We start from the raw sequence: 23,329 nt of genomic DNA on the forward strand, positions 1-23,329 counted from the left end.
TTGATTAGCCTTTTCCTCAAGATTTGTTTACTCTTGTAAGGCATATTTTTCTTTTTTGTTAAGTTGCCAGGATAGCCTTCCTAATTACCTTCTTTAATGGATCTTCCTCTCTATAGTTAAATGTATATGTTTGTAAGCCTCTCGTGAGGTGAATACTCTTTGGCTTAAATGTTTGTTTGGCTTAAATATTAATTAAGTATTTTAATTTAGATTAATTTGTAATATTATAAAATAGGTATAGAAAGGAGAATCAAAGTAGAGGTGTGGCTTTTTTTCCATCAAAGCATAATCCTTGTTTTTGATGATGCTTTATTTCTTCATCCAGTGTCATGGTGTACTGTAGACCCAGAGCTGTACCTCTGGGTAGATATATAACTAATCTTTCCTTTGATGGGACCTAATTTCAGAGCACTGTCTTCATAACCTGAAGTCAAATGAAAAGTCCAGTTATCCAGCTGGATACAAGTGTATTGTGTGCTTGGTATTCCTAGGTTCTTTATTATCCTTATGTGGCTCATAGGCCTTTCTGAGCTAAGACTTTAAAGGTCAGGTTATTTTGTGTGTGTGTGTGTGTGTGTGTGTGTGTGTGTGTGTGCGCGCGCGCGCTCGTGCGTGCACATGCGTGCAGTTCTTCTTTTTAAATTCTGGAAGAACAGGGTCCTTTTCTATCTTGGTGCCATGTTTATCCACCTGAAATCTCTCAAAGCAGCAGCCAGCATGTCCTTCCTAACTTTACTGGTGTTTCCTTGGTCCTGTCTTCAGGAGAACTGTTTTTGTTACCCTCTTGCCATCTTGTGCTCTTATGGCCCTGAATTTAGCCTTTTCTTTGGTTTCACAGCCTTAGATTATTCCAGCCTAGCTTTTTTTATACTTAGGCTTCTTTCTAACTTTTCTTCCCATGTGTCAATGATAGTTTCCTTAAACTCACCCTGTACTGTTTTACAACTGCATTCTACCCCTTCCAGCAATTTCAGCCGAACTTTGTAGTTGACAGTGGCCTCCTTTCTGCAGCCAAGGCTTCTGAAACCCTTTTACAGTATCTTCATATATAGACTCATGGCGCACTTTTTCATTCACTAATAATTCTGACCCTGTAAGGAGTTAAAATCGTTGTTGTTATTAGGTATTTCTAGTATGAAATAAAAGAACCATATTCCCAAACTTTGGAAAATAAACTATAATCCTTTTATTCTTTCATACTGTTTTAATGTGGTTTTTTCCCCTTTTTGTCTTATCCCCAATAATTTTTGTGCAATTAATCTAGAGTACATTTTTGTTTTTTTACCCTCATATCCTCAGACACTGAAGAGGCTACCAGGAGCATTTTGCATGTCCTTTCATAGAATTTATCATTAACACTGAAAGATAAAATTTAATATTTTATACTCCGTAAAAGTACTAATGTAATTAGTACATGGTACAAATACTAATAGTTTTCCAAGAAAGATATATTGGTCAAGCTTTTATGAAGTCTTCAGTTGTTGTCCTACTGTCCTACTGTTAACAGTTTATTTCCTTCCAGATTTAACATACCTCTAGTTTCAGCATACCTCTAGATTTTTTTTTTTTTTTTTTTTTTTTTTTTTGAGACGGAGTCTCGCTCTGTCGCCCAGGCTGGAGTGCAGTGGCCGGATCTCAGCTCACTGCAAGCTCCGCCTCCCGGGTTTACGCCATTCTCCTGCCTCAGCCTCCCAAGTAGCTGGGACTACAGGCGCCCACCACCTCGCCCGGCTAGTTTTTTTGTAGTTTTAGTAGAGACGGGGTTTCACTGTGTTTGCCAGGATGGTCTCGATCTCCTGACCTCGTGATCCACCCGTCTCGGCCTCCCAAAGTGCTGGGATTACAGGCTTGAGCCACCGCGCCCGGCCATACCTCTAGATTTAATATACCCATTCATTTAAATAATACATAATATCTGAGATAGGTGTATAACATAGCTGTTCCTGTATTAGAAATTTATTAAATTCTAATATTTTTACTATTGTAAATACTTATGGTGAAAATTTTGGGGTACACATATTTGTTCGTATTTTAGATTATTTCTTTAAAATCCCAGAAGATAACAAGGTTAAAAGTAACAGTATTTGTATTACTCCTGATTTACATTTCTGGATAGCCTTCTATAAAGGTTGTGATAGTTTATGACACCTTTAGCAAATTGGTTACAGCTTTTTTTTTTTTTTTTTTTCCTCTGCCCCGCCTCGACCTCAGTGCTCATTTCTTTCTTGGGGGTTTTAGCATGTCCTTTTAGCTTCACAACAGTATCTCTTTTGGAAGGCAATTTGACTTGTGGAGAGAAGAGTGTGCAGTGTACTGCAGTGAGGCATAGGAGAGAGATGCGGCAGAGGTGTGGGGCATTGGAAGACCCCGACAGAAAGGTGATGGTTGTGAGGATGGCAAAGTCATTCTGAAATGGATTTTCCAGTTTCTTATGGCATTATCCCTGGTAAGAAACTATCTCTAAGCTGTAGAAATTCCAGTGTCCAGTGTTAAGGAATCAACCTGTGACCAGGTTTTAAAAACAATGACATTAGTCTCTCAGCAATCAAACTATGTGTTTTCTTATACAAAAATGGAAAAAGCAACAAGATATGGCCTCCAGGCTTATAAAGAATAGGTTATGACTTGTGTACTTTACTGAAGATGTAGTAACCTGGTTTCATAGTTAGGAACCTACTGAGTGTTAGCCACATATGAAAGGAGAAGTTTACAATTCCCCAGAAATTCATTAAAGAGCCTGCATTGCTTACCAACCTCACAAATTTATTAAAGTGATTTCGTAGATATCATCTTCTATTTTATGTAACAGTTACTAGGTATGTCAGTGTTTGAAAGAATGTGGTCATGTGCAGTTAAAGAACTGGAGAATTGTGATCTAGCACTGCAATGTGCTGAATTGATTTTCACACGTTGTGTATTACTGATCGCTATATATTTAAAATTGCTTTAGCCAAGTTTAATTTTGTTATTTAGAGTAAACTGGACTTCAGAATGGTATTGCTTTCAGTCATTCAAGACTATAGTAGGAACATTTTATAGAGTACTAATAAAAATAGACATCTTGAATGTAACATTAAACCATTTCATTATTTTATAGACTATGCCATCTGTAAGTATGCCAAGATTTTGGGGGGAGGAGGGGAACTTCAAATGACTATGCATTAATTGTACCTCATGTTTAGCATGTGTTGTTTTAAATACTTTATCATAGGATATCCTATAACCTGATGGAAATGATGGCATATAGTTCATAACAGAGTGTTTTGTGGAACTTTAGACCCCTTTGAAGCTGAAAGCATTATCCTTTAATTCTAGGACCCATTCTGCCTTCCTTTGTTTCTTAGGCCTTTAGATTCCTCCATAGCCAGGTATCCAGCCCAGACATGGGTGCTTATTAACTATATGTCCTTGGGCAATTTTTTTAACTCTGCTGAGGCTGGCTTTATGATCAGTGAGTTGTAAATCTCAGTAGATCCCAGCCTGCTCTCACTGACAAGTTGGTGCCTACAGTACCCTGGGAACTGCAGCTAGAGTGGCCAGGGAATATTCAGGGAAAAAGCTATAGGACACAGAGATTGGGGAAAATGAACAGCAAAAATCTTTTCTCTTGGGAGTAGAAGTTGAAGGACAACATTCCAAGTATAATCTTATAATCCAAGTCTAATTCATATAAGCATTTATAGTGAAAGGTGGGGCAGAACATAAGATCAGATTTTCTAGGTGTTCCTATTACAGACCAGAATTTCTGGAACAAAATTTCTAGGAAAGTATGATTTTTGTGAGGATGAAAATAACTATTAGTATCATTATTAATAACTTTTGTTCAGGTACTTAATGTGTACCAGGGGCTAGTAAATATTTCTATATAAAAAGGTGACCCTCAGTATCCATGAGTTCCATATCTGTGGATTCAACCAACTGCAGATCAAAAATACTTGGGGGAATAAATGGATGGTTTTGTCTGTACTGAACAGTGCAGACTTTTTTCTTGTCATTGTTGCCTAAACAATAGAGTATAACAACTATTTACACAGAATTTAATTGTATTTTGTATTATAAGTAATCTAGAGATGATTTTAAACTATAGGGGAAGATGTATGTGGGTTATATGTAAATACTGTGTCACTTTTTATCAGGGACTTGAGCATCTGTGGATTTTAGTGTATGAGTGGGATGCCCAATCTCCTGCAGATACTTAGGGACAACTGTATCATTAATTCTGTCAATGACTTTTTAAAAGATACATCCTATTATCTTCATTTATCAGATAGAGAAACCATTACTAGAAAGGCTTGGTGATGTGTTCCCTGAGTGGGGCATGTGACATAGGAACACAGGCTATCTGAATCCAGGGCCTGCAATTGAACTCACACCAAGTTGTGTATCTTCTACTTGCCCTTATAAATATACTCGTCGCTGGGCATGGTGGCTCATGCCTATAATGTTAACACTTTGGGAGGCCAAGGTGGGTAGATTGCTTGAGCCCAGGAGTTCAAGACCAGCCTGGGCAACATAGGGAGACCTCATCTCTACCAATAATTTGAAAAATTAGCTGGATGTGGTGGTGTATGCCTGTTATCCCACATACTTGGGAGGCTGATATAGGAGAATCACCTCTGAGTCTGGGAGGTTGAGGATGCAGTGAGCAGTGATCACACCACTGCACTGCAACCTATGCAACAGAGTGAGACCCTGTCTCAGAAAAACAAAAAGATATACTCTTTACTCTTCTCTTCACCACCTGTTGTCCAAGAGGAGTGATGACCTTCAGGAGGCATCAGTAGGTTCCCTTGCCTCAACTTCCTGTCCTCTTCAGCTCATGAGAGGTGTCAAGGCAGGAGAACATAGGGCAATGGGGGAGAGCAGTCAGAGTAGTCATTGTCCTGCTTCCTTCTCTGTGGGGTTGGCTGCCGTGTCTTTATCCAGGGTCACATCTGTCAGGACCCGTCTCCAGCATTCTGGTAACTTTTTCCTTTCCTTGTCCCTTCAAGCCAAGGGCAGAGGGAGTGCTAAGTTCTTGTGGTGACTAGATCTTAGATACTGCACTGTCCCTTTTTGATTTCATCAACCTTGCCCACACTTGCTGTAGATAGGTCCTTCATTAACGTGCCTTCAATAGCCCAGATGGAGTGTGCCATCTCTTCTTGCCAGGTCCCTGACTGATAGATCAACTCTCTCATTTAGAGAAATGTGAGTGTGAGTGTTCTTTAAATTTTTTGCAGTCAGTAAATATTTATTAAATATCCAGAAAGCATGAGGCACTGTGCTGGGTGTAGTAGGGTCACTAATGGAGCAAGAGCCATGAGCACTGCCTGTGGGCAGAGGGGAGGAAATTTATAAATATCTATATTTTATATCTATATTTACTATATATAATGTATATTTACTATGTATAATGTATTTACTGTATATAATATATACTACACACACATACTTACTGTACATATAATATATAAAAGTATGTATATACATTTACTATATTATATATGATAGTATATAGTATTATATATTATATAGTATATTACTCTATATTACATAGTATACTGTTATATATACATTTATATATATTCTGTCAATGACTTTTTTTTAAAGATACATCCTATTATTATCTTTATCAGATAGAGAAATCAATACTTGAAAGGTTTGGTGATATATTGCCTGAGTAAATATATATAAATGTATGTATAATAAGTGTATATATATATAATATAAATATATATGTGGATGAGCAGGCATTTGGTTGGAACTTCTAAGGACTCATACAATTTAGTGAAAATGTAAGAATAACTTTGTAAAACGTGTTTTGGGGATAATGAATAGAAGTGTCTAGATGGGGCTAAGGGCTCCTGTGAGGGATTAGTAGGATTAGATGAGATAATGTACTTATGTTGAAAAGCACTTGGTCTTTTTTTATCCTGCTTTTTGCGAAACTTTTGCACCTAAATTAGTATTATATTTATAGTTGTTCATGCTTATTGTAAATAAAAACTGGAATGAAGTAGTAATAATGCCTAGAGTAGTCCTTTCTTGAGGGGCAACCGAGTTTCTATGGGTATGTGTTTATTCTGTATGTCAGGCCTGCAGTTGTGTTTAGACACACCATGGTTGTAATTCATACTCTTGGTTTTAACAACACTTTCATATGTAATTGTCACTATGTTGTAATTACAGCAATAAAATTCATTCTTTGGGAACTATTCCAGTGTTTAGAATGCTGAAAATAAATGTGCTTAGTACCAGTTGTCACAATGATTTTTCCAATGCTAGAATTTCTAAGAAATCAGTGTTCATTGTTCTTCAAAACAAAACTGATGTCTAATAAAATTCTCCTTTTAGACATGGCAGCTCTTTGTAGAACCTGAAATCAAAAAGAATATTAAAAAAGCCTTATGTTATTCTATTTAGAAATATTGAAAGGGAAGAAGGAATAATCAAGTATCTCAGAAAAAAATAGCCTAGAGGCTTCAGGATATACTTTGCCTTATTTAGAAATTAAGTTGGTTCTAACATAAACCTGAGGGAAGAGTAGCTTGTATGTGTGGGACTGGGGTTAGCCCATTTGATCATCTGATTCTATTTTATATAGAAAAAGCTATATGGAATTCTACCTAAGCCTGTTTCTATTTAATTATCTATTGGTACACTGGTCTCTGCTACAAAGTCCACTTAAGCTCGGGCATAATAGCACAGACTTGAAGCCATTGGGCCAAATCTGGAGAGAAGCTATGTCACTAGAGTATCAGCAGAACAGGCAACACTGTGCTTGGGTAGGCTTTTACCACGCCATTCTTCATGTTGGAAATTGATCAGAGTGTTGCGTTTTATTAGCTATACATAGAAATTTAAAGAGGTATCCTTTTTCTGGTGATTTAAATGGACATCATTGCAAGAAAGGTTGCTAATTCAGCAGGAAGATTACTTAGAAAACTTTTAGAATTGGTTTCATGATGCTAGGGACATTTATGATTTCTGTCCATGATGGCACAGGACATCTATATGAAATTGTAGCTATCAAAAATGCATCTTTTAGTCTGGAGACTGAGAAATTTATTCTTCCTGGTGTGACAAAATGGCCATCCCAGTATTCTTCTAGGGAAGGGCCTGTGATATGGTTTGGCTCTGTGTTCCCACCCAAGTTTCATGTTGAATTGTAATTTCTAGTGTTGGAGGAGGGGCCTGGTGGGACAGGTGATTGAATCATACAGCAGACTTCCCCGTTGCTGTTCTTGTGATAGAGTTCTCACAAGACCTGTTTGAAAGTGTTTGGCACCTCCCTCTTTGCTCTCTCTCTCTCCCGCTCCACCATGTAAAAATTGTGCCTGCTTCCCTTTCCCCTTCTGCCATGATTGTAAGTTTCCTGAGGCCTCCCTAGCTGTGCCTCTTGTACAGCCCATGGATCTGTGAGTTACATCTCATTTTTCCATAAATTATCCAGTCTCTAATACAGCATAATTACATCATAACTCCCCACTGCCTTCCAGGGAGTCTGTCGTGGACTTCATCTCTACTCTCCAAACTCTTGATAAACATTATTTTTTGAATATCTTAATACCATCTCAAACAAATGTCTATAATAGAACTGAGTATTTTTCCACAAAATTGACTACTTAGATAGCTTGAAGGTGTAAAGCGAACTTGTCCAACCTGTGACCCGTGGGGCCACACGCAATACAGGACAGCTTTGAATGTGGCCCAACACAGATTCGTAAACTTTCTTAAAACATTATGAGATTTTTTTGTGATGTTTTTAAGCTCATCAGCTATTGTTAGTGATAGTATATTTTATGTGTGGCAACACACATAAAATATGTGTCCCGAAGATTGGACACCCCTGTTGTAACGGATACTACCATACCAATTGCCTATTCATTCAGATTAAGAACTGCAAATTCTTCTGGACATATGCCCCAGAAGAAGTTCATACATGCAGTGCTTGGCATAAAATTCAGGCTTGATGACTAGTCCCTCCTGAAGCTAACCTGAGGATACAACATTAAAAAAATAGAAGCATGACTGCGAGGATGACGTCAAAGGCCCACTGTCCAGTATTTCATGTCTGTACATTGGTGGATCACTACCCTTAACTAGTCTTCCCCTTCTCAAGCCTCTTGTAAGAATTCTTTCCTTTAGCAACAGCAATTTATTCTCTGAAGGAGACTTGTTCCTTTCTCCACTCCATTGGTAACACATCCCATCCCATTGGAATTCTTGCTGTAGTTCTTTTTGCCCGGTGACCTTTTCCACCCTTTAAAACCCAGCCATGTTACACCTCCTCTAAAGTTGAAGTTATGTTTCAGGATGCTTACTGTTATGTTTTCATTGGGGCACATTTCTCTACATAGGGACTGAAGGTTCCTTGAGGACAAGGACAGTCATTTATTTTACTACTCAAAGTGCATGGTATGCATATCAAGCAAATACTTTTGATTTTGTATGGGTGTGTGGGTGTATATGTGTGGGTGTGGGGGTGTGTGTACCTCAACCCTGCTGAGGTGCCCATTTTGCTTTCATGTGTGGTCTTGAAAATCTTTTTTATGTACCAATATAGACTCTTTTATTAACATATAATTACTATGTTAGTTGAAAGTGAAAAATAATTCCACTGAATATTTTAACAATAAATGCAAAATATGTGGTCTTTTTCAAAATTAGAATATTTTCCCTGGTTAGATGGTTAGAATAATTTAAATTTTAAAATATTTTAATTGGACATTAATGTATACTAATTTATTAATAAAAGAGAATGTGTGTGGGGTCCCACAGGATTATGCCTAGGATAAATAGTTTTTTTTCCTTAAGAATATGCCACTTAAAAATATTAGAATACACTGAATCCCAAATGAGGTTTATGGTACATGATATGATTCATGGGAAGAGTTGGATCTGTATATATTTACTATATATTCTTATGATACTTTTATAAAAATGTCCTCCCCAGAGAACTAGAAAATAAACATAAATGGCAAGTATGAAAAACCTTTTAAATATTGGGAACCAGTAAAATTATTTTTTGGTCTTAGTTGCTGCTTTCCTAAGAGAGATACTCGGTGAAAGTTGTTGACCAAAGTACATTTTAAAATCTTAGGTGGTTTAGGCAGGATTTATGCAGTAGCGATTTTGTCTTTAGATTCTTAAAAGGGTTCTGGAGAGATTTTATTTGATATTAAAGCTGTGAGAATGTAAATGGAGAAAAGTCATTCTGTGTGTATTTGACAGTCACCTGTATCCTGTCACTGGCACTGAGATGGAAGCAAACTGAGTATTACTCACTTCATTGGCTCTATGGTATTTGCTTAACTGTATTAAACACTGGGGAAACCTCAGGCCCTGTGATATAAAATATGCAAATCCTTAAGCATGATAATTTATTAGAAAAACAGAAAAATAAAGTGTGTCCATTGACAGTTCTGTGCAGAATTTAGGCAATGACTTATACATATTTTGCTGATTTTTTGGTAATAAAAATTATTCGAGAGAAAAATTAATACATTTTTATTTTCATAAGTAGTTCATTAATTATGTGAAGAAAGAAAGATTTGTTTTATGGGTTTCTTAGGCAACAACCTGTACTTTGGCTTAATGTGACATATTAGTTAAGGCATTTTCCTGCATATTCCAACTTTAGGTCTCTTAACCCTTTGCTCATAAATGTTACTGTTCATCAGCCTGTCGGTTAGCTGTCAAGTTTTGGAGTTAACTCTTTTAGACTCACCATAGTAGCCCATTCTTGTATGAGTACTCTCTGCCTAAGTATTTATTAAATGATGACTGAATTATTTTAATACACAAATATGGAGTAACCATATAACTTCTTTTGGTTCACTAAAGCCAAATGCATCTCACTAAACTTTAAAAGAGGGCAATTTCTAATTCCAAAAGCATCTTCTATCATGTTTTCCTTTGCTTTTTTAACATGGAAATATAATATTTTTAAGATAAGGTATCTGGATAATCAATGTATTTTCACGGCTTACTCAATGAATTTTGTCATTAGATGTGACTACTTCTTGTCTAAGGATGCTTTCTAGTTCTAGCCAAAGAACATTCTAGATTTATTGGTTTATTTGGTTTTGGCATAAGTTCTTTCATTTAAACACATTTTAAAATAGGAGATATGCAGACATGCATAAAGCATGAATACTTTAAATAAAAACTATAAATTATAAAATATATACCTCTGCATCTGTATTACCACTTTCCTGGTAAAGAAATGGAATGTTGCTTGCACCTAGAAGTTCTCACCTGCCAGTGCTGAAACACTTTTCCCTTACTGCAGAGGAAAGCACTATCCTGAATGTTGTGATTATTATTCCTTGCTTTTCTTTCCTACCTAAACGTAGGACTCTAAACATTCAGTTTAGTTTTTCGTGTTTTTTGAACTATATATGAATGTACTTATACAGTGTTGTGTCTGAATGCTTTCATTCAGTGTTTGTGAGATTCACCCATGTCATTGTGTGAAGCTGCAGGTTGTTAGTTTTCAGTTATAAACATCCCTCATATTAATATATCAAACGTGAACTATCCATTCTCTTGATGACCATTTGTGTTGTTTCTAATTTGTGAACAGGGTTGTGATGAATATTCTGAGACATACCAGTGTATACCTGTATTATCTTCCTTAATCAATAGATGAGTGGATCATAGGGTTATATTCATTTTCCACTTCCCAGATAATGAGAATAGTTTTGCAAATTAGTTGTACCAGTTCACATTTCTATCATCAAAGTTCTGATTCTTCCACATCCTAGACTATGCTTAATATTACAGCTGTTCCTTGACTTATAATGGGGTTACATCCTGATAAACTAATGGTAAGTTGAAAATTTAGTAAGTAAACAATACATTTAATACACCTAACCTACAGAACATCATAGCTTAGCCTACCTTAAACACTCTCAGAACACTTACATTAGCCTGCAGTTGGACAAAATTATCTAGCACAAACTCTATTTTACAATAAAGTGTTCAGTATCTAATGTAAGAGTATTGAAGCACATAAGACCAACCTGGGAAAGGATGAAAATTCAAGGTATGATTTCTACTGAATGCATATTGCTTTTACACCATCATAAAGTCAAAAAATTTTAAATGAAACCATTGTAAGTTGGGGATCATCTGTATTAGTTACTGATTTTGCTGTTTGAATGGGTGTTCAGTGGTATCTCATTGTAATTTTAATTAGCAATTACTGGATAACCAGTAAGGTTGAGTTCCTTTCTATATGTTTATTGGTCATTTATTCTTTTCTGCATTTTGTTTGTTTTTTTTCTATTGGGTTGTCTGTTGTTCATTTTTGTTATTTGAGGCATTCCTTATATTCTGCATATCTGTCCTTTGTTGGATACAGTTTTTGTTATACATGTATTTTTTAAATTTAGTGCCTTGCTGCATTTTATGATCAGAAGTTTAGTCTAAATTTATCAATTTTTTTCTATGTGGTTTATACCTTTTGTCTTATTTGCAGATTTTTTTGACACTTCATTATTTCTGATCCACTGAAAAAATTTTGGATTCAAGTTAAGTTGTATGTAATAAGACTGGAAGACAAATGGCCATATTGCACTGTCTCCAAACTACCCTGGAGTGCTACACTATGATCATATGCAATATCCAATAGCAATTTGAAGACATATTTTAGAAGTATAATTTAAATGTTTTTAAGTGCTGCAGTTCTTAGAATTTTCTTTAAGAGGAGCAGGGATAGAATATGCAATGGGTAATTAAATACGATATATACATAGTGCTAAATTAAGTTTTTTGGAGGAGATAAGAGTGCCACAATATGATTTAAAAGCTGCAAAACATTAAAAAGTACAAATAATGTAACAGAAAGGCAGAACATCTGTTACTTAAAGGAGATACTAAACTTTGAGTGCTAACACAAATGCTGTGACATAATTCTAGAGTCTATCTTCACATTATTTTGCCTTATTTTGAGTATTATATATTATAAATATCATAAGTATTGTGAGTATAATTATACTTTTTAAAGGGTGGTTTTTGTGTATATTTGGAGAAGGTGACTACACAATAGTAAGACTGATCTTATTAGATGTGTAGGAAATTGTACATCTGTAGGCTTCAAAGGAGTTATTTTTGAGGTTGTGCAGATATTCAGAAAATACTGCTGCTTCTCAAATTTTGCATGCAGTTTTGGAATTACATTCATGACCATATAAATAGGTACTTAATACATTGGTTTATTTATCATGAGAATTTAATCTCATTTCTTTGTAATCACAATCTTTATTTTTAAAATAAAACGTATTGAGGTATAATTTACGCATAATAAAATGCATAAATTTTAATACCTTTTGAACTTTAAAAAATGTATGTACTTTCATATCTGCCATTAGATGCCCACCAGTTGTATTCCATTGTTGGATATATCACATTTCAGTTGTTTTCAGTTTTTTGCCAATATGAATAAAGGTGTTATGAACATTCATGGACAAGTGTATTTTTAGACATGTTTTATTTCTCTTGGGTAAACGCTTAGTAATTAATTGTGAGTTGTGGGCAAACATATATTTAGCTTTATAAGACAATTTAAAATCATTGTCTGCAGTCCTTGCACCATTTCATATTCCCACCAGCAATGTATGGGCATTCTGGTTGGTCCTCATCCTTGCCAACACTTGTGTTGTCAAGTGATGTTGAATGTGTTATTTAAAGTGTGTGTTTGTATCTTTTGTCCGTTGTTTTTTTGGTTTGTTTGTCATATTATTGAATTTTAAGAGTTTACTTTTTATGTATTTTGAGTACTAACCTTTTGTCACACTGTTTTCCAAGGAGAAATTGAAAATTGTTTTAATGATAGTATCATTGGACGTGTTTGTCTACTTTCTCCTCTCTTTTGTATGCATGAGTTCTAAACCATCCCCGCAACAAAGAAGTTTCCTTACATTTTTACTCTGTATGCGGGTGTGTTTCGAAAGATGAGAAAGAAAGATCACTATTATACAGGGTACTGATAAACACCACCACCACCACCACCCAGACACACAAAAAAATGGAACATAATACAGAGCCCAGAAATAGGGCTGCACACCTACAATTATGTGACCTTTGACAAAGCTGACAAAAACAAGCACTGGGGAAAAGAGTCCCTATTCAATAAATGCTGCTGGGATAACTGCCTAACCATATGCAGAAAATTGAAACTGGATGCCTTCCTTAAACCATATATAAAAAATTAACCCAAGATGTATTAAAGACTTAAATGTAAAATGCAAAACCATAAAAATCCTGGAAGACAACCTAGGCAATACTGCTGTGGACTTAGGAATGGGCAAGCAATTCATCATGGAGATGCCAAAAGCAATTATGAGAAAAGCAAAAATTAACAAGTGAGATCTAATTAAACTTAAAAGCTTCTGCACAGCAAAAGAAACTATCAACAGAGTAAACGGATAACCTACAGAATAGGAGAAAATATTTGAAAACTATGCATCTGACAAAGGGCTAATATCCAGTATCTATAAGGAACTAAAATTTACAAGAAAAAAAAAAAAACCATTAAAAAGTGGGCAAAGGACATGAACAGACACTTTTCAAAAGAAGATATACATGCAGTGAAAAAGCATATTAAAGCTCAATATCACTGAACAATAGAAAAATGCAGAACAAAACCACAATGAGATACCACCTCAAACCAGTCCAAATGGCTATTACTAAAAAGCCAGAAAATAAAATGCTAGTGAGGTTGTGGAAAAAGGGGAACACTTATACATTATTAGTGGGACTGTAAACTGGTTCAACCATTGTGGAAGACAGTGTGGCAATTTCTCAAAGAGCTAAAAACAGAATGACCATTCAACCCAGTAATCCCATTACTGGGTATACACTGAAAGGAATATAAACCATTCTGCCTTAAAGACCCATACATGCAAATGTTCATTGCAGCACTGTCTACAATAGCAAAGACATGGAATTAACCTAAATGCCCACCAATAATAGACTGGATAAAGAAAATGTGGTATACATAATACATACATCATGGAATACTATGCAGCCATGAAAAGAAATAAGATCATGTCCTTTTTAGGAACATGGATGGAGCAGGAGGCCATTTTCCTTAGCAAACTGACACAGGAACAGAAAACCAAATACTGCATGTTCTCACTTATAAGTGGGAGCTAAATGATGACAACTGTATTAGTCCATTTTCACACTGCTGTGAAGAACTACCTGAGACTGGGTAATTTATGAAGAAAAGAGGTTTAGTTGACTCGCTGTTCTGAACTCCTAACAGGAAGCATGCCTGGGAGGCCTCAGGACTCTTATGATCATGGTGGAAGATGAAGGCAAGGCAAGCAAATTTTACCATGGTGGGGGGCGGAGGATGTAGGGGGGAAGAGAGAGAGAGATGCACTTTCAAACAACCAGATTTCAAGAGAACTCACACACTATCATGAGAACAGCAAAGGGGAAGTCCACCTCTATGATTCAGTCACCTCCCACCACGTTCCTACCCTGACATGGGATTACAGTTTGAGATGAGATTTGGGTGAGGACCCAGAACCAAACCATATTATTCTGCTGCAGACCCCTGCCAAATCTCATGTCCTTCTCAGATTTCAAAACACGATCATGCCTTCCCAACAGTCCCCCAAAGTCTTAACTCATTCTAGCATTAACCCAAAAGCCCAAGTTCAAAGTCTAATCAGAGACAAGTCCCTTCCATCTATAAGCCTGTAAAATGAAAAGCAAGTTAGTTACTCCCAATACAATGGGGGTACAGGCATTGGGTAGATGCTCCCATTCCAAATGGGAGAAATTGGCCTAAACAAAGGGGCTGTCCGCCCCCTGCAAGTCCAAAACCCAGCAGGGCACTCATTATATCTTAAAGCTCCAAAATAATCTCCATTGACTCTATGTCTCACATCCAGGGCACACTGGTGCAAGAGGTGAGTTCCCATGGACTTGGGCAGCTCTGCCCCTGTGGCTCTGCAGGGTACAGCCCCTTTTGCTGCTTTCACGGGCTTGTGTTGAGTGTCTGTGACTTTCCTAGACACATGGTATAAGCTGTCAGTGGATCTGTCATTCTGGGGTGTGGAGGATGGTGGCCCTTTTCTCACAGCTCCACTATGCAGTGCCCCAGTGGGGACTGTGTATGGGGGCTCCAATCCTACATTTCCTCTCCACATTACCCTAGTAGAGATTCTCCATGAGGTTTCTGCTCCTGCAGCAGACGTCTGCCTTAACATCCAGGCATTTCCATATATTATCTGAAATCTAGGCAGAGACTCCCAAAGCTTACCTTTTGCCCTCTGCACACCCACAGGCCAAACACCATGTGGAAGCTGTTAAGGCTTGAGGCTTGCACCCTCTGAAGTTATGGCCCAGACTGTACCTTGGCCTCTCAGCCATGGCTGGAACTGAAGTGGCTGGAACATGGGGCACCATGTCCCAAAGCAGCACAGAACATCTAGGCCCTGGACCTGGCCCACGAAATCATCTTTCCCTCCTAGGCCTCAGGACCTGTGATGGGAGGGACTGCTGTGAAGATCTCTGAAATGCTCTGGAGACATTTTCCCCATTATCTTGGCTATTAACATTAGCCAAGGGCAGGGGCAAAACGCCACCAATCTCTTTACTAAAGCATAGCAAGGGTGACCATTACCCCAGTTCAGATCACCTCAGCCTGGACTTCATTGTCCATATCACTATCAGCATTTTGGTCAAAACCATTCAGCAAGTCTCTAGGAAGTTCCAAACTTTCCCACATCTTCCTGTCCTTTCTGAGCCCTCTGAACTGTTCCAACATCTGCCTGTTACCCACTTCCAAAGTTGCTTTCACGTTTTTAAGTATTTTTGTAGCAGTGCTCCACTAATACCAATTTTTTATATTAGTCCATTTTTACACTGCTATAAAGAACTACCAGAGACTGGATAGTTTATGAGCAGAAGAGGACTCACTGGTCTGCAGGCTTAACAGGAAGCATGAATGGGAGGCCTCAGGGAACTTAGAATCACGGCAGAAGGCGACAGGGATGCAGGCACATCTTACCATGGTGGTTCACGAGAGAGTATGAGTAAAAGGGGAAATGCCACACAGTTTCAAACAACCAGATCTCCTGAGACTCACTCACTATCATGAGAATAGCAGGGGGAAGTCTGCCCCCATTATTCAATCATCTCCCACCAGGCCCCTCTCCTGACACATGGGGATTACAATTCAAGATGAGATTTGGATGGGGACGTAGCCAAACCATATCAAAAACTCATGCACACAAAGATTGGAACAACAGGCACTGGGATCTTCTTGAGGGTGGAGGTTGGGAGGAGGGAGAGGGTCAGAAAGAATAACTGTTGAGTACTAGGATTAGTACCTGGGTGATGAAATAATCTGTAAATGAAACCCCAATGACACCAATTTACCTACATAACAAACCTTCACCTGTACCCCTGAACCTAAAATAAAAGTTAAAAGTTTTAAAAAGATACATAGCTATCATGGAAAAAAGAAAGTCATTGCAACCCCTTCCGATAGATACACTTTTAAAATGTGAAAGTAACGTTTCAGTTGTAAATACAATGTGTTTTTAATAAACATCTGTCACAGCACTATGTTGCTATATATGGCATCCAGACTCTTAGCACAACCTGTCATGATCTATGGCAGCTTTAAGTCAGTCTTAAAAAAAAATGTTGAAATGGCCAGGCACGGTGGCTCATGCCTGTAATCCCAGCACTTTGGGAGGCCGAGGTGGGTGGATCACCTGAGGTCAGGAGTTTGAGACCAGCCTGACCAACGAGGTGAAACCCCATCTCTACTAAAAATACAAAAATGGGCTAGGCACGGTGGTGGGCACCCGTAGTCCCAGCTACTAGGGACGCTGAGACAGGAGAATTGCTTGAACCCGGGAGGCGGAGGTTGTAGTGAGCCAAGATCATGCCACTCCAGTCTGGGTGATGTAGCAAGACTCTGTCTCAAAAAAAAAAAAAAAAAAAAAAAAAAAAGGTTGAAATACTCATTCAGTATTCAAGGGGACCTGACGTCTGAGATTAGTTTGACCTAATGAAGCACTGGTCCTTAAATTTGGGGGAAAAGTTTGAGAGTCTGATGACAACTGTACACTGTTTCCCCAGATAAAAGTGTACATTTATGAACATGCATGTACATAAACAATTTTGCATGTAATCATATGAGATTTTATGAACCCCTGAAGCTCATCCAAAGTCTCCAGTTTAAAAACTTCTGCAATAAAAATTCCTCTTTTGTGTTTTCGTTGGCTACTGCATCTTCATGTCTTACTGTGTAGTCCTCTTTATCTGTTCCTCCAAGAATTTCCTTCTTGGTCAAATTATGGTGTTTATGTCTGTGTTCATTTAATACCATTCATATAAGGAAGGCAAGATGATTTATGTAGGCTGAGGGGGAAAACCAAGAAAGGATTGTGACAACCTAATACAGGTTCTTGAATAAAAGGGGTTAGTTTCTAATTTTGATGTGGAACCATAAACATAAGGATTTATTCGTAGTATCATGGGTGAATAGTTGCTTCTATTCCCGTGTATTCCTCATGGAGCTTCCTTGAGTATCATGGATAACTCTTGTTACCTGGTAACGAAGAACTCTGCTGGGGAAGAAAGCAATGTGGTGACATTGGGTTGTTCTGCCATTATAGCTTCCTATCTTTCTACAGATAGGAAGTTCTCATGCCATGAGTGATAGAGCAGTGTTTTTTTGTATCTATATAGTGGATTTTAGTTTTTCATTGGAACACGGGTAATGAGAAATTGTCTCTAAAAAGTATCTCTGAAGTTGATATTTTTGGAGGGACTTCTTGAGGGAAGTGATTTACAGGGAACTGGGACTTCATTATTGGTGATAAGCTCTTTTCCTTTGGAGTTTTTATTTTGAAGTGTAATACTCACTTGAATAGGAATAAGTTCTTTATTTTTTGTTTATTTCTGGGCACAGTGCCCAGGTTTTTGTTGGGGCAAGTTTATCCTCTAAAGAAACTAATTTCTTAAATAGTAGACGTTTCGTAGTCTCTGGTGGACTGAGCCGACTATCCAGTACATTGAGAGCAGGACTCTTGGAGACCTCCTGAAACAACAGGATCTTGAAATCTGCTGTGGAACAGCAATTTCCTGATACATAGGGAGCAACACTGTTTTCCCCCAGAAATACTTAGATTTGTTGCTTTATGTCTTGGTTGCACACCACTGGGTGATATCTGAGAGTAGAAGAGAAGTCTCATGACGTTAGAGACTTGTCATCATTTCATTGGCTGGAAGTAACACATCTCTTCCTGTTGATTCTCCCCTTAGTTCTGTAGCTGAATTCCTTGTCCAGTTACCTAAGTATCTCTTTTTGGAGAACTCTCTCCATTTTTAAGCAACACTCCTGCATTCAAGGCTACAGATTGCTCAGTGCTTCAGTCATCTGATACTTCTCCCTAAAGTTATGCAATATCCCAGTATCCCTGCTTGAATTTCCACATAGTAGCTACATTCCTTTCTCTTCCTCAGAACCCTGCTTCTCTCTGATTAACTCTGCTTGTCTGTTCTACATAAGATGCCCCGATTGTTGCCTGCATTCCTGGATGCATTTCCACCACTGCTGTTAAGCAAGTACAAGTCATTCTACCTTGCAAAAGTTTTAAGTACACTTCCCTAATTTAGAATATTTTCTGAAATTATACTTTATTTATTCATTACTATTCAACATGTATTAAGCATGTTTATAGTGTATTAGGAATTGGGGAAGAGGTCCTGGAGGAGTTGATGACCTAGGACATACCTATGTTTAGTTGTCCTATGATGTGATAAGCACTAGCTGTGTGAACATGTACTACAGAGACATAGACATGTGTTTAAATCTGTTGTGGAAGATTAAAGGAGGTCAGCATATATATCTGAATAACAACCACAAACCCAGTAGCTTAAGGGATAATCATTTATTGTTGCCTACAAGTCTGTGGGTCAGTTGTGCTATTCTTCTGGTTTTGACTGTGTTTACTTAGTCAAAAATGTGACCTGCCTTCTACGTTCTAAGTATTTTTTCACAGTATCTGTCACTGTGGGCTCATCAGAAAGACTTGTGCAAATAGTGAGAGCAAATGCCTAAACCCTCATGTGCCACCTTGTCCTCATGTTGAGATTTTAATAAGCTTTAAATGATTTAGAGTAGAAGCAGCTTCTATGTTATTTCAATCTTTTGTCTGTGCCTTTGTGTTCTAGGCACAGTTGAAACGTTCTGAAGTCACAACCTGAGCCATTGAGGGTAAGATCATGATGTCTCTGGATACCCAGAGTGAGTGCCCTGGTCTTTTTTGTAATTTTAGAACTACTGCTTCTTGGGGACCAGGGTCAAGTGATTGCATTAGTCTTGGAAGAGTTCTAGGCCATACTGTTTGATGCACAGATTCCATCCCACTGTCCTGTTACTTTCTTCTCTTCATAGGAATGTAGCAAGATCTGGAGGAGAAAGAGAGGAAACTACTCTAGTTGTGTTCTTTATCATCTCACAGTTGTTCATACTTAACCATATATTAAGAATTGTGGGCTGGGCACAGTGACTCACTCCTGTAATCCCACCACTTTGAGAGGCCAAGGCAGGAGGATTTTTGAGATCAGCCTAGGTAATATAGTGAAACCTCATCTCTACCAAAAGGAAAAATAGATGGGTATGGTGTTGTGTACCTGTGGTCCCAGCTACGTGGGAGACTGAGGTGAAAGGATTACTTGAGCCCAAGACGTTGAGGTTGCAGTGAGCTATGATTGCATCACTGCACTCCAGCATGGATGACAGAGGTGAGACCCTATCTTAAAAAAAAAAAAAAAAAAAAAAAAAAAAAAAAAAAAAAAATTGATTCATGTCTTAATTCCTGCTAGTGAAATGAAGCCAAGATGAAGAGAATTGGAACTGAATTCTTAGCTTTATGAAGGCTGTGTGCTTAATTTTTTTTTTAAAGCTTGGCTTATACAAGCCATATGTTTTCAGGTAATACTATAAAACAAATGAAAGCACGATCACCCACATACCTATGAATGTTTGTCTGAATATTATACTTAGAACAAATAGCAAAAGGAATTGAAATACTTCTTTACTTAATTTAAAATAGTATGTATGGTTATAATTTTTCTCCATTACATTATTTTGATGATGTACTTTAGTAAACCATGATTGCATGCAAGTAAAACTTCAGCTTTTCAAAATACTCCTTAATTCTTAAAAAAAGTAAGAACTCTTTTAGTAATGTGTATACACATTTGATCTTCATATTTTCTATGGTTTATGGGTGTTCAAGTATTTATTGACACCTCTTAACTGCAAAGCCCTGTGCTAGAAGCCATAAATGAGATGATTGTGACTTAGACATGATCTAAACCTATCAGGTCAAGAAAGACAAATGTGCAGCCATTATAAAGGCTCTACTATGGCAGATAATTTTTCTGATTGCTAGATGACATTGATTTTCCATTTTGCATTTGAGATATGCTAGAATTTTATATTTTGACCTTTATTCAAAGACACTTTGAAGACTAAAAGTTAAAAAAGAACTACCTTATTAGAGCCTTCAAGTCAAACTATTGTCCAAGGGAACAGGCAGAGTGAGTTGCTTTATATAGTAAGTTAGGGTTGAGTACTAGGCGTGGAGTTGGTTTATACATTTTCTTCTGTGTTCTTATAGATATAAACTTTTCACCTTATTGGATTCTTCAGCTTAAAAAAAACACAAAAGGATTATTAATTATTGCCCATAAGTGTTAAAAATGTCTCTTGGTCTTAGTAATTAGGTAGCCTGAATTAAAGATTCTAGGAAAGATTGTCTTCGTTGTTTGCAGCCATCACGCAAGACATATATCTCTTGCAAAAATTGGTGACCATTCATTTTGTCAATTACCTCAAAGCTGAGGAATGGCAAAAGGCAAAAAGTGTATAACCTCCAGAATAGGCATTCCACAAATTATTGTTTTTTCTTTTCTAAACCTTGTAGGACTTAACACAGGTTACTTACCACATAGATGTTGTTTTGATTGCTAGATTTCTAGAAACTATGGGTAAAGCTCACACGAGTTTCAAATAATTTTTCTTCATTTATATTGTGTCAGCTTTTAATATTAATAAAAGTTTCACTCTAGATCCAACAAAAGTCATAACTTTTATTTCCAGGGTGCAATCTGCTATTACCAATGTGTCTGAGTATTTTTACTCCTTCATAATAACCTATGCCAGTAAATAGTCAAGTGTCCTATCAATCCCCATGATTTTTGCAGATGTTTAAAAGCTCATGTAGATATTAAAATGCATTATTTTGGTTCCATTTCTTTGGAGGTATATATAGTAAATGTCTTTGTCCTTGAATAAGTAGCCAGGCCACCTATCACGTTGTTCCAGGTGTTTTAGCATTCCCTAGCTATAGTAGCAGTCTAGATAGGCTGATCTCAGAAAATGCTAACTCCTCAATTTGCATACTTAGACATGTTACCGCTGTACTGAATGTTATCAGATACTCTTGACCTAAAGAGTAATCAATAGAAGGTATTTTAGTTTTCTATTCTGGGTTGGAAGAATCTTGGTAATTTTGACATAATTGAACAATTGTGTTGTTTTCCCTTATGTTCAGCTTTGGCTTCCAATCATAGCCCCAAAGAAGTAATTTCTGTATTCTCAACCTGTATTTTAGGTATCTGGCCCCAGTGAGAGATGCGCCAAGATATTCTTGTGTGACACAGCTAGACAGGTTAGGGGTTTCTAACTCAACCATCAATGGAGCTGAACAGCGAAATCAAATTCCCTGAAAGAGGTGGGCTGCATGAAGGCAAGAAGGAATGGTGATAGGTGGTGATAGGTGGCCAAGTGGAGGGTACACAAGTGTGTGAGTTGTGTACATAGCATTGTCGCTCAGATCCAATTGATTACCATCACTCTGGAATGCAGGCCCACTTTTGAATGATTACATGTTTTCCCCACATTGTCCCAAGAGGAGCTAGTCAGGTTTTGATGCAGAATTTCCACCTTTAAAATACTGTGCAACTAAAGAAAACACTTCTGTGTGTCAGGATGTGGTTGGCACTATGATCCAGGCTTCCCTATCCGTGAATGGTGGCATCTGAGACCATTTTATCATCATCTTAAGTACTTTCATACATTATTTAACAGCAGCATTGAACTAACATTAATCTGTCTTTATAAACAATGGATACTATTTATAAAAATTATGATACAACTATCTAGGTCAAAGCCAAGGTTCCTTTTGATGCTAAACATAAAGCAACTATTACTATGTACTGTAATTCTAGCATTAATGTCATTCTGTTTCTAAGATAGGAAGACTTTGAGCCAAACTTAGTCTACATGGGGACCTCAGAGGAAAACACCCCTACAGATAATTCACCTCAACCTCAGATGTTCAGGCAAGAGGAACAGAGGTGTGAAGTGCTGGCTGATAGCTCTCAGTGAGGCCTCTAGATAATGTATTTCTTTTTCATCTGCTTCCCTTGGGGAAGAAGCTATTCCACAAATGTTTACTGAGTATCGAACCTTCTGAATTATAAATTTTCATCCCTTCTGTTGTGTCGCTTGCTCTGAACATTTTCTCTTTCAATCAATAGTTTCCATTTCAACCATGTTTATTATTGCAATTAACCACCTCCTTCTAACTGCTCTTTGCAATGTTTTATAAAAGCAGCCACCAGATACTTCCAAGTATCCTAAAGAAAAATGTCCTTCTGACTCCAGCCCCAGCTATTAAACATTTAAAACAAATGAAGTTATTTATTGAGTACCTATGGTTTGCCAGGGAATATGCTAAGTTGCGGGGTTTGGTGGCCTATGAAAATATAAGACATAGCGATGTATGATCTTTTAAAAAGATGCTAATATACTGTTCTGTCAATACTGTCTCTGGAAGGAGTTCAGATAATGTTTAATAAATCATTAGTGGACCAGACCAACATCTAGTTAAGCGGTAATCTTGGTTCCAGAAGGTTACAGAAATATATTTCTGAAGTGACTCCCATACTAAATTTTGATCCTTTAAACAAGTTACTACTTTTCCTATTTGGTAATTTTGCCCCCCTCTGTGAAATTATTTTTTTGTGTTTCATTTCCTTTTAGGAACAGAACTCATTAATTGCTACTAATAATAGCAATTGTGTGATGTTTTTAATTCCTAAAGAAAGGTGCTATGAATATCAAGTTGATCTTAATATGAGTTTAATTTTAACGTATTAATGAATTAATTTATAAAACATACGATGTGGCTTTGTGAGTTATGCCAAAAATGAAGACATTCATTCCCAAGTTGAGTTTAAACCCTAATTTTCTTTCATCGCAGTGCCTAAATACCTGTGTATTGGATGAGCA

At 37.2% G+C, this 23,329-nt stretch overlaps 1 protein-coding gene and 1 long non-coding RNA gene across 6 annotated transcripts in view; one reads left to right on the forward strand and one right to left on the reverse strand.

The window, feature by feature from the left end:
• The window catches only part of LOC105468044 (par-3 family cell polarity regulator beta), a 1,086,746-nt gene that overhangs the window by 92,141 nt on the left and 971,276 nt on the right, over positions 1-23,329 (forward strand). The window lies entirely within an intron of this gene.
• LOC139357197 (uncharacterized) overlaps positions 19,297-23,329 on the reverse strand; it is a 62,729-nt gene continuing 58,696 nt past the window's right edge. Inside the window, exons 3-4 of the long non-coding RNA XR_011609992.1 lie at positions 20,525-20,683; positions 19,297-19,434 (exon numbers count right to left, since the gene is read on the reverse strand). This is a non-coding gene — a long non-coding RNA (uncharacterized lncRNA). The remainder of the gene's footprint in view (positions 19,435-20,524; positions 20,684-23,329) is intronic.

Source organism: Macaca nemestrina, chromosome 11 (genome assembly GCF_043159975.1).
Source record: "Macaca nemestrina isolate mMacNem1 chromosome 11, mMacNem.hap1, whole genome shotgun sequence".
Lineage (NCBI taxonomy): Eukaryota > Metazoa > Chordata > Mammalia > Primates > Cercopithecidae > Macaca > Macaca nemestrina.